This window comes from Hemitrygon akajei, chromosome 27 (assembly GCF_048418815.1).
Source record: "Hemitrygon akajei chromosome 27, sHemAka1.3, whole genome shotgun sequence".
Taxonomy (NCBI): Eukaryota; Metazoa; Chordata; class Chondrichthyes; order Myliobatiformes; family Dasyatidae; genus Hemitrygon; species Hemitrygon akajei.
The window spans coordinates 32,667,867-32,681,299 of NC_133150.1; the positions used below are offsets into that span (position 1 = coordinate 32,667,867).

Sequence of the window (13,433 nt, forward strand, 5' to 3'; positions counted from 1 at the left end):
CAAACTGGCATGTTGTAAACTGCATGATTTACTTCATGCATCTCTTTAAATACCAGATTGAGAAATGTGTTTCATGTAAGGAAGAATTCCAGCAATGACTGAAATTCATTAATTGTATTTTAGACTTGAGAGTCAGGTACTCAAAAAGAGGAAGATCCTTGTGACCTGGCCAACATATGTCAATTAACCAAGGTTACTAAAGCTGACTGTTTACTTCCATTTATTACTGCTTTTCAGACCTCTGTATATTGGCTGCTTTCCATGTATACCTTTTGGATTAGGGGTTAGGAAAGTATCATTTGCACATCGGCTTTGGAAAGGCTGAGAATTGGAGTTGATTTTCATCAAATACTGTGAAAATATGCAGTACGTGTTGGAATTTTAAGTGCTGATTACCTTAAGTTTCAAAGTGACTCAAATTTAATCACTATTGTTGTAAATATAAACAGTTCAATTTTTTAATGTCCAGCAAAAGTGAAAGGAATTAAAATTTTCAAGTTGAAATTAATGGATTAGATCATTTGTATCACTGTTATAGACTAGCATTAATTCTGTAAGCCATCAGTAGATCAGAATTACTAATTGGGTGCTATTGCAGAAATTTCTTTAGATTCCTTGAGGGTATAAAATGAATCTCTGGTCTGATTTACTAGATTTATTAAATGCATTACTGTAACTTCTGGACTTCGTCTGATTAGTCTGATTTCTAGTTGTGAAGTACTATGCATACTGTATATTGGCATTACCTAACTACCACTTGATAATCCAGTCTTTATTCAAGTATTTCAATGTTTCCAACTGTAGAAATGTCTGAAGTGGCTAGAGTAGACAAATGGCTAATGCTTCCTCTGGCTCATAAGCAGAGGTGTATCTCAAAGGCTTGGTCATTTGGAGCCAGTAAGAAATTTCTTGAACTGGAGGATAGTGACTTGTTGGAATGCATTTTCCAAGTGGGCTGGAGAGCTTAATTGTTTAGTGCTGGGCTGCATGGTGGCGCAGCAGCTAATGCTGCTGCTTTCTAGCTCCAAGCATTTGGACTTAGTCCTGACCTTGGATGTTTGTCGAGTTTGCATTCTCCATCACATGGGGTTTCCTTTGGTGCTACAGTTTTCTCAAGTCCAGAAGTTACACTCTTAGAATAATTGGTTACTTCTAAATGGTTGCGGTAAATTCTCCCAGTTGGTGTGGTAAAACAGAATTGAACGTGTGAAAGAGACTAGGTTACTGGGAAAATACAGGAACAGGGCTCAGGACACTGAGGCCATTCAGCTAATTGAATTGGTCATATCAGTTGGCTTAAAGTTTATCTGAAGTTAATATTCCGTTTTACCATGTATAATAGAATCCTGAATATTTCAAATGAAACCCATGAACACTGCCAAAAATTCTACACCAGAAGTCATTTATCATCCTAGTATACTATTTGATCACCTACAATTGTCCATACTGTTTTAATCAATTACCTTCAAGTCATTTAATGTAGTTAATAAATCGTCATCTTGCCTCTTGCATTCCACGTTCTAATTGTACAGCTTTAGGTTTTCATCCGTGACCATGTACCTGCTGTCCTATCTGATTCATTTGTCATGAATTTTGTTTCTGTATCATTACATTTCTTCTGATCCTTATTCGTCTGAACTCCATTTATACTTCTGTGCTTTTATGAGTACTTAACATTTCAGTTTACCAGATTTCTCAATCTTTCAAATGTCGAACAGTTGTCGCCTCTTGTTTCGTTGACTTATTCTTTGAACATATAGAAGACCAAGGTTTGCTGTCAGTAGTAAGCTACCCATGTGAGCTATTAAGTTTAAAACATGCCTTGTTCAGATTATCCCTGGGCTGCTTCCTGGGTAAATGTGATTATCAATGTTAAATTCTGTGTCAACATACACCATTTACTGCATAAACCTGACAATTGGGTGGAAGCGAAACAAGCATTACCAACAATATTGATATGCAGTTTGCCAGTCAGTGCTGCTGGTTGTTTTAAGTAATAACTAGCTACAGTATTACAAAGTGCTTCCAATTAGGGAGTCCTTTGGCTCTATTGATCTTAATGCAATTTAAGATGGTGATGAAGAAGAACAGGATGAGTTCACAAGTTGGGGTGTTAAACTAGAGCAGGGTTAATTTTGGCGTAATTAGGTAGGATCTAGTAGAGGTTTATTGGATGAGTCTGTCTGAAGGAAAGGACTGAAAAGTAATTGGAGGACTTTGATGTCAAGTGTCAGGAGCAGTATCTTCATCTTAAGATGAAGGGTAAACCTGTCAAGTTTAGGGAACATTGGCTGATGAGATGATATTGAGGCTCTAGTCAAAAAAAGGAAACTTTGGGCTTTGGAGGTTGGGGACGAGTGAATCACTTGATTATAAAACAATAAGGACTACTCTTGAGGGGAATCAAGAGGGCAAAGGGTAATGCAATGGATCTGGCAGGTAAAGAGGTTCTATAGCTATGTAAAAGGATTGCTAGGGACAGTAGATCCCCCAATGAACAAGGTTGCCCATGACTGAAGCTGTAGGAAATGGGTGGGATTTTTAATAAATACTTGATGTGTACTGAGGAGAAATGATAGTTACTGAAGAAATGGGGGTAAGGATAAGTGAATCTTTGGAGAATATCTGTATTACTGGAGGTATTAGCTTTGCAGCATATTAGTAACTAAATTCCCAGGGTGCCACCAAATGTATCCTTAGACTTTGTGGCAGGCTTAATGTGAAATTGCAGTGACACTTGTGGAGATATTACTTCATTGGTCACTAGTGAAGTTCTTGAAGACTAGAAGGTGGCCAATGTTCCATCCTTCAGGAAGGGTAGCAAGGTCAAGCTAGGGAACTACTTAGTCAGCCTGACAACAATAGTGGGGGAAATTACTGGAGGTAATTCTGAAAGACAAGGTCTAACAGTATTTGGATCGACAACTTGATTAAGAGGAGGCGTCATATGTTAGTGCATGGAAAGTTGTGGTTGATAACCCTTCAAAGAACTTACCAAGGTTTAACCAGAGGTAAATGAGGGTAGGACAGTGGATATTATCTTCAAGGTCCTGCATGTTAGGTTTGTCTGGAAGGCTAGATCCCATGAAATCCAGGGAGAGTAAGTTGGGCGGATTCAAAATTGGCTAGGGGTTAGGAAGCAGAGTATGGTGGTTGAAGGGGTTTTCCTAAAATGGAGGCCAGTGACTAATGTATCAGGGGTCAGTGTTGAGACTCTAATTGTTTATAAAAACAATTGGATGTGAATGCGTAAGACTTGATCAGTAAATTTGTTGATGACACTGTTTTGTGAAGGTCATTGTACAGGCAGTCCCCGGGTTACGTACGAGTTCCGTTCCTGAATCCGTCTTTAAGTCGGATTTGTATGGAAGTCGGAACAAGTACATCCGGTATTATTTAGCGTCAGTCAAATGTTTGTCTTAGTATATAGTATATATTTTACCTTTCTATGCATATAAAACTTAAGAAATGTATGTATTCCAATAATTAAACCACTGCGTTGCTTAGTAATAATTGTAGCTTTCATCAGGGCAGTGCCTTTCAAAATGCTCCATTATTCTCACTTTATCCGTTATCCTTTTAAATTGTTCCGATTGTTGACCGACTGTAGCCTAAAGCTTGACTGATGGCGTTTCACCTCTTTCCAAACACTTTATTATTCCATTTTATTTTCAATTGCGATAGCTTCCCATCAATGGAACAGAAACAGTGCCGCCGCCGGCTCCCGAGGTCCGCTGGGTCCGCATTGAGACAGGCTAAATGGGACAAGTGGGGGCTGTGCTGGGTTTGGATATTTGATCATCCACAATATTCCACATGGGAATTTAAACTGGAGGTGGCAGTGTTTTTTTTTTACGAGGTCGAGTTGCGAGCTTGACGTCAACCCGGCACGGATGGTACAGAGTCACTAGATCGACATCAACCCGGCACGGGAACGGTCTATCATTAGATTGAACTCGGAAACTCCATTCTCCAGCCCGGCTGATCTTACTGCGCCACCAGCCGACTGGGGGGGGGGGGGGTGGACGGTGGACGTGGGCGGGTGGGGTCAGGGTGAATCTTACTAAGAAAAATTTAAGCCAATTACGAAGTTAAACACTCAACACAGTGTCAACGGCAACAACTTAAAATGGTGGACGGCGTCACGATCCGACTTAAAATGGCAGACAGCGTTCTCCTTCCTCGGTTCATAAGTACGAGTTGTCCGTAAGTCGGACGTTCATAACTTGGGGACTACCTGTATAATACAAGAAGATCTTGGTCAGTTAATGAAGTGGGTTAAAGAGTGGTATATGGATTTCAAATATAGTTGAATATGAGGTCATGCATTTTGGAAAGTCAAGTGTGCAGAGATTGTACTATGGTAGGGCACTGAGGAGTGTAATGGAACAGTGAATACAAATGCATAGTTTGAAGCGGTGTCGCAGGTAGACAAGGTGGTGAAAAAGGCCTTCAGTCAGGTTTTTGAGTATAGGAGTTGGGACATGCTGCTGTGGTGAATCTGTACTTGCAGTGCTGTATAGAGTTTTGGTCATTTTGTTATAGGAAAGATGTAATTAAACTGGAGGGAGTGCAGAAAAGACTGAGGATGCTGCCAAGAGTAGAGGGCCTGAGTTTCAAGGGGAGAGAATAGCTGGCTTGGCATTTTTTTCTTGGAATGTAAAAGAATGAAGGGTGACCTTTACAATGTTTAAAATTTTATTTTAAAATAAAATAGATAAGATAAGAGGCATAGATAAGGTGGATGATGTCAAAGTCTTTTTCCCGAAGGAAGTCCAAAATAGAGGGCTTAAGTTTAGTGTGGGTGGGAGTTGGAGAAGAGGAAAAGCATTTAGATACTGAAGGATGAGGCTTGGGATATGGGCCAAATGCAGGAAACTGGAGCTAGCTGGATGGGTACCATGTTCGGTATGGACAGGTTGGGCAGAAGGGCCTGTATCTGTCATGTTTTGCTCTCTGACTCTATATGATGAAATACTCAAACTTAATTTTTGAGCCCATTTTTATTTAGAGATGGTGTGGAACAGTTTCTTCTGGCCCAATCAGCTTTACTGCCCAGTGATCCATCTATTTAACCTTAGCATAATCTCAGGACAATTCGCAATGACCAATTAACCTAATAAATGGTACTTTGGACTGTGGAGGAAAACCAGAGTACCTGGAGGAAACCCATGGGTTCATGGGGAGGACATACAATTTCCTTGCAAGAATTGAACTCTGATGCCTTAAGCTGTAATAATGTACTAACCTCTACGCTACTGTGGCTCCCACTGTATTATTAAGTCCTGCCTTAATCTCTGAAGTATTAAAAATGCAGATTCCCTATTAGTTGCAACCTGGTGCATATTGCTCAGGTGAATTAGCAATCATAAGTGCTAGAAATTTCTTTCTTTCTTTGCTTTTCCACAGGATTCCAGTGGTGTGTAGACTTGAGGCTTGGCCAACAGCTGTCAAGACATTTTGGTTTCTCACATTGTACACACTTGCACAGAAATCCTGAATGGGTTGAGGAAATGCCAGCAGTTTTCTTTAGAACTTGTGGCACACTAGTGGGTGAATTCTGCAATGTTCTTTGACCGGTTTCTGATTCATTTATTTATCATAACCTTCTCAACCTCAGCACTGTTGATATGCTGTTATTATGTAACATGTTCAGGATGAATGGCCTACATCCAAAGATTTTTAAGAGGTGACTGTAGAGATGCACCAATTTGTCAATTTTTTTTTTCCAAACTAAATAAATTTTGGGATAGGAGCCAATGTGACTCCCTTCTAAAAGGAAGACTAAGCAAGGAATAACAAGTCAATGAATTAACATTATGGGCAAAATGCCATCAGTTAGAGGAAAATAATGTAGGAACATTGGATATAATCAACTTTTAGTGTGTTTTTTGAACAGTACATATTTGACAGATTTGATCATCGAGAATGTGATGGGAGAACTGATAGAAGGAAACCTGTAGATGTGGTGTACATCAGCTTCCAAGAAGTATTTGACTACATGGCTTATGAGGCTGTTACATAAATTAGTTTAGGCTATTGCAGGAAGTGATTTAGTTGAAATGGATTGGGAATTGATTATCACAAAGGAAACTGAAAGAATTGGTCATAGTGGAAGTACTTGTAGACTGGTTCTTAAGCCTAAATAGTTTGTATAGTTTATAGTACAGTTTGTTTAGGAGTGAATGAAGTGCAAGGTTTCCAGGCTGGCTGAAAATGGGTATAAGGGCAGGCTGTGACTCTATAGTAGGATGTAGCTAAAGTGGGAGAAAACTTGCTAAGTGCAGATTACTGTGGGGAAAATATAAGTTTGTACAGTTTAATGGGAATTAAAAGTATTATCTTATGGATAAAGTCTGCAGATGAGTGAAATTCTGAGGTACAGTTGCAAGAAAGTTTGTGAATCTTTTGCAGTTACCTGGTTTTCTGCATTAATTACTCAATGCGGTCTGAACTTCATCTAAGTGACAATAATAGACAAATAGCCTTATCTTCTAGATCTGTCATTACCTATTTTTTTAAAACTTTCATAAGCTTTTCTTCTGACTAGATTTACAACAGCCTTTGCACACCACGTTCATGTACCCTACCACCCTTTCCCTGTCTCATTGGAACATACCTATGCAGAACCCCATGCAAATATCCCCTAAACATTTACCACATTTCTTCTGTGCGTTTTCCTGAGAACATCTGTTCCCAATTTATGCTTCCAAGTTCCTGCCTGATAGCCTCATATTTCCCCATACTCCAATTAAATGCATTCCTAACTTGTCTGTTCCTATCCCTCTCCTCTGCTATGGTGAAGGAGATAGAATTGTGAACGCTATCTGCAAAATGCTCTCCCACTGAGAGACCTGACCAGGTTCACTTCCCAATACCAGTTCAAGTACAGCCTCTCTTCTTGAAGGCTTATCTACATATTGTGTCAAGAAATCTTCCTGAACACACCTAACAAACTCCAAGCCATCTAAACCCCTCACTCTAGGGAGATGCCAATCGATATTTGGAAAATTAAAATCTCCCACCACAACAACCCTGTTATTATTAAACTTTTCCAGAATCTGTCTCCCTCTGTGTTCCTCGATGTCCCTGTTACTATTGGGTGGTCTATATTTTAAAAAAACACTCAGTAGAGATATTGACCCCTTCCTGTTCATAACTTCACCATCCCTCCATAACTTCCTCCTTTTCTGCAGCCATGATATTATCTCTGATCAGCAGTGCCACCACCCCCTCTTTGCTTCCCTCCCTGTCCTTTTGGAAACATCTAAAGCCTGACACGCGAAGTAACCATTCCTGTCCCTGAACCATCCAAGCTTCTGTAATGGCCACGATATCATAGCTCCAAGTACTGATCCACGGTCTAAGCTCATCCGTGCATTAAAATAGACACATCTCAAACCATCGGTCTGAGCTTATCTGTCCACAGAACATTGTCCCAGAAGCATTGTGGAACCCTCATGTAGTCTTTTGCAAACTTGAGAGGTGTAGCAATTTAATTTCCTTTTGATTTTTGGAGAGCAGTGGTTTCCTCTGTGGTATCCTTCCATGAACAACATTCTTATTTAGTGTTTTTCTTAGTGGCTCATGAACAGAGACTGTAGCGAGTTGTAGAGATTTCTGCAGGTCTTTTGCTGTTACCCTTGGGTTCTTTTTCACCACCTTCAGCATTGCATGTTGTGATTTTGGTGTGATCTTTGCAGGATGCCCACTCCTAGAGAGAGTAGCACAGTACTGAATTTCTTCCATTAGTAGACAATCTCTTACTGTGGAGTGATGAACATTCAGGTCTTTAGAAATGCTTTTGTAGCCTTTTTCAACTTCATGCATCTTTTCAATTCGTCTAAGGTCCTCAAAATTGTTTTGACCAAGGCGTGATGAACATAAACAACTCTTTCTTGAGAAGAGCATGCTCTGTCAGTAACCTGACTTGGCGTGTCTTTTTTTTATATAGGGCAAGGCACCTCTACAACCCACACCTCCAGTCTCGTCTCATTGATTGGAACACCTGACTCCATATACCGTAGATTCCGGACTACAGAGCGCACCTGATTAAAAGCCGCTGGCTCTAATTTTAGAAATAAAATCAATTTTTTAATTGTAAAGGCCGCACCGCTACTTTTAAATATACATACGTATCGGTAACACAAATTACGTTGCATATACTTTTTTACTGAACAGCACGAACAACATTCCAATATCTCCTAGCGACTGGTAAAAATATATATACTGCAGCCTACCAGGAAAAGTTATTGATCGCCTTTAACTTAAAAGCAGCGTTTTCGCTCGGGTCTGACGCGCTCGCGTAACGCGATCGGGTCTAATCGGGTCTGATGCGCTCGGGTCTGACGCGCTCGCGTAACGCGCTCGGGTCTGACGCGCTCGCGTAACGCGCTCGGGTCTGACGCGCTCGCGTAACGCGCTCGGGTCTGACGCGCTCGCGTAACGCGCTCGGGTCTGACGCGCTCGGGTCTGACGCGCTCGCGTAACGCGCTCGGGTCTGACGCGCTCGCGTAACGCGATTGGGTCTGATGCGCTCGGGTAACGCGCTCGGGTCTGACGCGCTCGCGTAACGCGATTGGGTCTGATGCGCTCGGGTAACGCAATCGGGTCTAATCGGGTCTGATGCGCTCGGGTCTGACGCGCTCGCGTAACGCGATCGGGTCTAATCGGGTCTGACGCGCTCGGGTCTTGCTTTTCTTCGAGTGTTTTCCATGTTGATGAGGGTGAGTACAAATGACTGATTTACAATAATTTAATTGTGAAAGTGCGCTTGATTTATCGTACAATTTCATTGGACCTCTGTGAACTACTCATCAATTTTATTGGTCTACTGTTACGAGGCAAAATGTTTACGAGGCGGCATGAAAAAAAACCATGTATTAGCCGCTCTGGATTAAAGGCCGCAGAGTTCAAAGCTGTTCAAAATGTGGGAAAAAAGTAGCGGCTTATAATCCGGAATCTACAGTAGCTTTTGTAGAGGGCATTACCCCAGAGGTTTAGAATATAAAGCAAGGAGATAATGCTGAGGCTTTATAATTGATCCTGAGTGGGAAATTTTCATTACAGCAGCAACGTTTAAAAACACACTTAGCAGTATGCAAACTTAACTAATAATTAAGTACAGAATAATATACACAATTTACCAATGTGCAATAATTTTCAATAATGTGCAATAATCATGAACAAAATAATAAACAGAATATTGTACTATGATGTGTGTTCCCCTGATAGGCTGCACTTGAAGTATTGTCAACAGTTTTCAGCCCCATATCTCAGAAAGGATGTGTTGTCATTGGAGAAAGTCCAGAGGAGGTTCACAAGGATGATTGCGGGAATGAAGGGATTAACAGATGAATATTTGACAGCTTTGGGCCTGTACTCACTGGAATTTAGAAGAATGGGTGGATTTCATTGACACCTACCGAATGTTGAAAGGACTAGATAGGGTGGATGTGAAGAGGATGCTTCCTGTAGTGGGGATATCTAGAACTAGGGTGGACAGCCTCAAATTGAGGCACAACCTTTTAGAACAGAGCTAAGGAGGAATTTATTTAGCCAGAGAGTATGAATCTGTGGAATGCTCTGACACAGGCTGTGGTGGAGGCCAAGTCCATGAGTATATTTAAGGCAGAAGTTGGTAGTTTCCTGATTGGTCGGGGCATCAAAGGATATGGCAAGAAGGCAGGTGCATGGGGTTGTGTGGGGTCCAGAATCAGTCATGATGGAATGGGACTCATGGGAGTCTCATGGGACGAATGGCCTAAGTCTGTTCCTTTGTCTTGTGGTCTTGTAGGTTTGCATACGTTTTTGAACCTAGATTGTGATTGTTTAAATGGTGTACTCAGTACTGATGAGAAGTACAACTGTTTGTGTTATTAGTTTAAGCAGATTGTGTCTATTATTGCAACTTGGTTGAAGATCAGATCACATTTTAAGTGTAATTAATGCAGAAGACCAGGTAATTGCAAAGGGTTCACAAACTTTTTCTTGCAACTGTATGTAGAAGTTCTAATGCTCAAATTGTTAGCTGACAGATCCAAAAAGTAGGACAAACTACATTTTGGCCTTTTTATTGCAAAAGGATTGAGATTTAAGAATTGGGCAGTTTTAGTTGTACAAGATGTTGGTGAGGCTACACCTTGAATATTGTTCATGGTTTTGATCTCAGCCATTTTGTTGGAAAGGATGTAATGGGATTGGAGATCAAGTAGATCAGGTTATTTCGAAGATGAGTGAGTGACCCTATTAAGAAGCTTGTATTTATGCCTGTATTCTTGGGAGTTTAGAAAACTGAGGATAACCGTATTGAAACACAAGATCCTGATGTTATATTGTTAGAAGTGTGGCAATTGTGGAAAAAAAGAATATTGTTAAAAATAAGAGTTTCGTCCCTTGGGGCAGAGCATTCCATATTCACTACCTAAGTGCGTTGGAGGCCAGAACGTTAAACATATCTAAGGTGGAATTAAATAACCCCCAATTCCTCAATCTTTTAAATGTTATGGGGAATTGGGACAGAAGAGGTGAAGCCAGCTTAGATCAGCTGTGAGCAGTGGACCAGACTCTTACTTGGTACTCTTATTTTTTGTTCTTTAGTTCATGAATTCCCTTGCTCTTTATGCAAATATTGTGCCTTAATTTGTTAAGCTTCTGTGCCAAAATTGTTTGCTGAATACAATTTACAGCAAGTTATATCTGTAATTGAGATTAAAATATTCTATTTGGGGAGGGGGAGGCTACTGCTGTAATTTATTTGAATACTTAATCCAAGAAGATCTGGGCATCTAACTTCAGTCCATGGAAGAAGCTTTAACTCTTAAATCTGTGCTTTTGTGAACTTTCATATTACCCAGTAGTAACTTCCTCTGGAGCCATTCAGTGGCAGAGGTTCATTTTAATAGGATTCCAGTTGGGAAAAAGTAAATATTGTTTTCCTTGCCCTCATTTCTCTTGCCATCCCCCAGCCCTGGACTGTCCCTTTTCCTGGTGTTTTTATTATAGTTTGGCAACCTCATGACTAGATTTTGTTTGAACTGGACATTTCTTAAGCAAAAGTAGCAATGTAATTTAAAGGTTCATACATCCTAGACCTTCACATTTAAAAATAATTTTGGTAATGACTGAGTTTTAATACCAACAGCTTCAAAAATAGTAAAATGGATTATATGTAGGAACAAAATGGTGAGAGTACTCTTTCCTTCCCTGACTCCTACTTGTGTAGTTTTTGTTTTATGACCTTACATGGAAATAACTTTTGTTAAGAGGTTACTGTACAATCGAAGATAATTGGTGAGTGATGTCATTGTTTTTATTGAAAAAGCTGATCTGTTCATTGGGTTAGCCAAGACTTGGCTTGTAGAATGTAAACAGCAATTCATTGTTTATTCCAAGCCGTATCACAACATTTTTTTCCTTCTCGCTGTGAATTTTGAGCAGATTATCTTGTCCCTGCTCACTGCAAAGTATTAGCTGCTTGAAATTTTCAGGAGGGGATGCATTTCCATAAAGGTTTTTTAAACAATTGTTTGAATTGTAGGGTAGGAAGTTGAGCGGAACAACTAACTGTTCTACAGTGCAGAAAAAGACTGGAATCCAGAGGTTATAGTGGAAGACTTGAACCAGTTTGAAATGTTTTAAGAATTTCAAAATTGTGATTTGAACATATTGAAATTAATGAATTTTAATTTTGACTTAATTTGTCCATTGTGTAATATACAGAAAAACCAGGAACCTTGTGTGTACAGCTGTGGCTTGCAAATATGTTATCTTGATTTCATTAATTTTAGTGACTTACTGCTTAGCAGGTTTAACTTCTAAAATCTCAACCATAATGTGTTGTAAATTTCCACTTTGTGAAACAAGGAAAATGATTGGTCTGAAAAGTGTGAATTAAGTTTAAGGACAGACCTACACACTGGGACCATGAGGGAATCATTTGAGTTGAAGTCTCAAACATATAATGAAGTGGTCAAACTTGAACTGCCATGAACCCAAGAGCCATGCAGTATTATCATTAAACTATATGACTTCTAATTTTGTCACCTTATCAAGTATGTTATGTCTTTGTCTTTCAAAGACCAAGAGGTTGACGAGCAGTGTTTCATCTTTGCAGATTGTTACCTACATGTATTTTTGCTGTAAAAGAGGATTAGCCTTGATTGTGGGATAAGTTTGAATTAATGCATTTTCATGTGACATTCAAGCAGGATCATAGAAAGGAATTATCCATTAACTTTGCCACTTCTTTGCAAAAGTTATTGCATTGGATTTCCCATCCTCTCAACTGTGAAAATATTTCCTCATTTTACCTTAAATTACATTTCTAAGGTCTCTGCAACTGTCATCTCCAATCCATTTGGCAGTGTTTGGTATGTTAACAGAGCAAAATTCTTCAATATATTGACCTAAGTATTATATTGGTTATTCAGTCAGCTACATCACTAGGAAATGTACTATGCCAGGTCAAGCGCATTTTATAGCTGTAAATGATGAATTGTATTTTCAGAAAAGCCTGTGTGCACAGCACTTTCAATAGGTTATGCTGATAGCTTCCTGGATATGAAGTGGACTGCTCCAGAATGTGATGAGAAGCATGCATTTTGTTGTGCTGGTTACCAAATCCAGAGTGGTTAGCTGTCATCATTTTTTATGCAAAATGTACATAAGTGTGTAAGTTGCTTGAGGAAGAATTAATCCTGAGCAATGTTCTTTCCATTGTACAAAGTTCAAAGTAAATTTTGTTATCAAAGTACATACATGTCACCATATACTACCTGAGATTAATTTTTAACCATTGTACAGATCGTTTGGATTTTGCATATTAATGCACAAGACTAACATGTTTATAATGCTACATTTGTGCGGTATATCTATGAGATGCTGATTTGAGGGTTCTGCATGTAATTATAATCGTCTGGTCTCTGGGGTAATTAAATAATGTTGGTTGCTAGTTTTTAATCTTTAAAAAGATGGTATTAATTTTTGGCTTTATCTTCATTGCCATGTTCAGCCACCTCCATGCTTTATCCAGTGAAATGTAACCCGGATTTGCAATTTTCCTCCAAGCAAGAATCTGCTAACATATGGCTAATCATTTTACACCAGTGTGGTGGGTTTTTTTTTGAAAAGCAGTGTAAGCTTTTACAGTCTGGCAAATCTGACACGATTGATCTGCTTGCAGTTCTGGGGCAGATTGTCTTCTGATTTCTATTTTTCTATTTAGTCCTCAGGTGCTTGTTATCAACTATCTTGCATTTTATCTAGCATGTGCCTTTTGCTTGACATTGTAGCATTGTTAGTATCAAGAGATTGTAGCTGTCTCATAATGATAAAATAACTGAGCAGCTACTGTTGGCTTGCCTTGAGCTTTAAGTAACAGGCTCTATAAAAGGCATACTCTCAAGTACATAGATTTTAAACGTAGTAATTGG

At 39.5% G+C, this 13,433-nt stretch overlaps 1 protein-coding gene across 2 annotated transcripts in view; it reads left to right on the forward strand.

Annotated features, from left to right (window-relative positions):
* The window catches only part of rap1aa (RAP1A, member of RAS oncogene family a), a 97,651-nt gene that overhangs the window by 48,113 nt on the left and 36,105 nt on the right, over positions 1 to 13,433 (forward strand). The window lies entirely within an intron of this gene.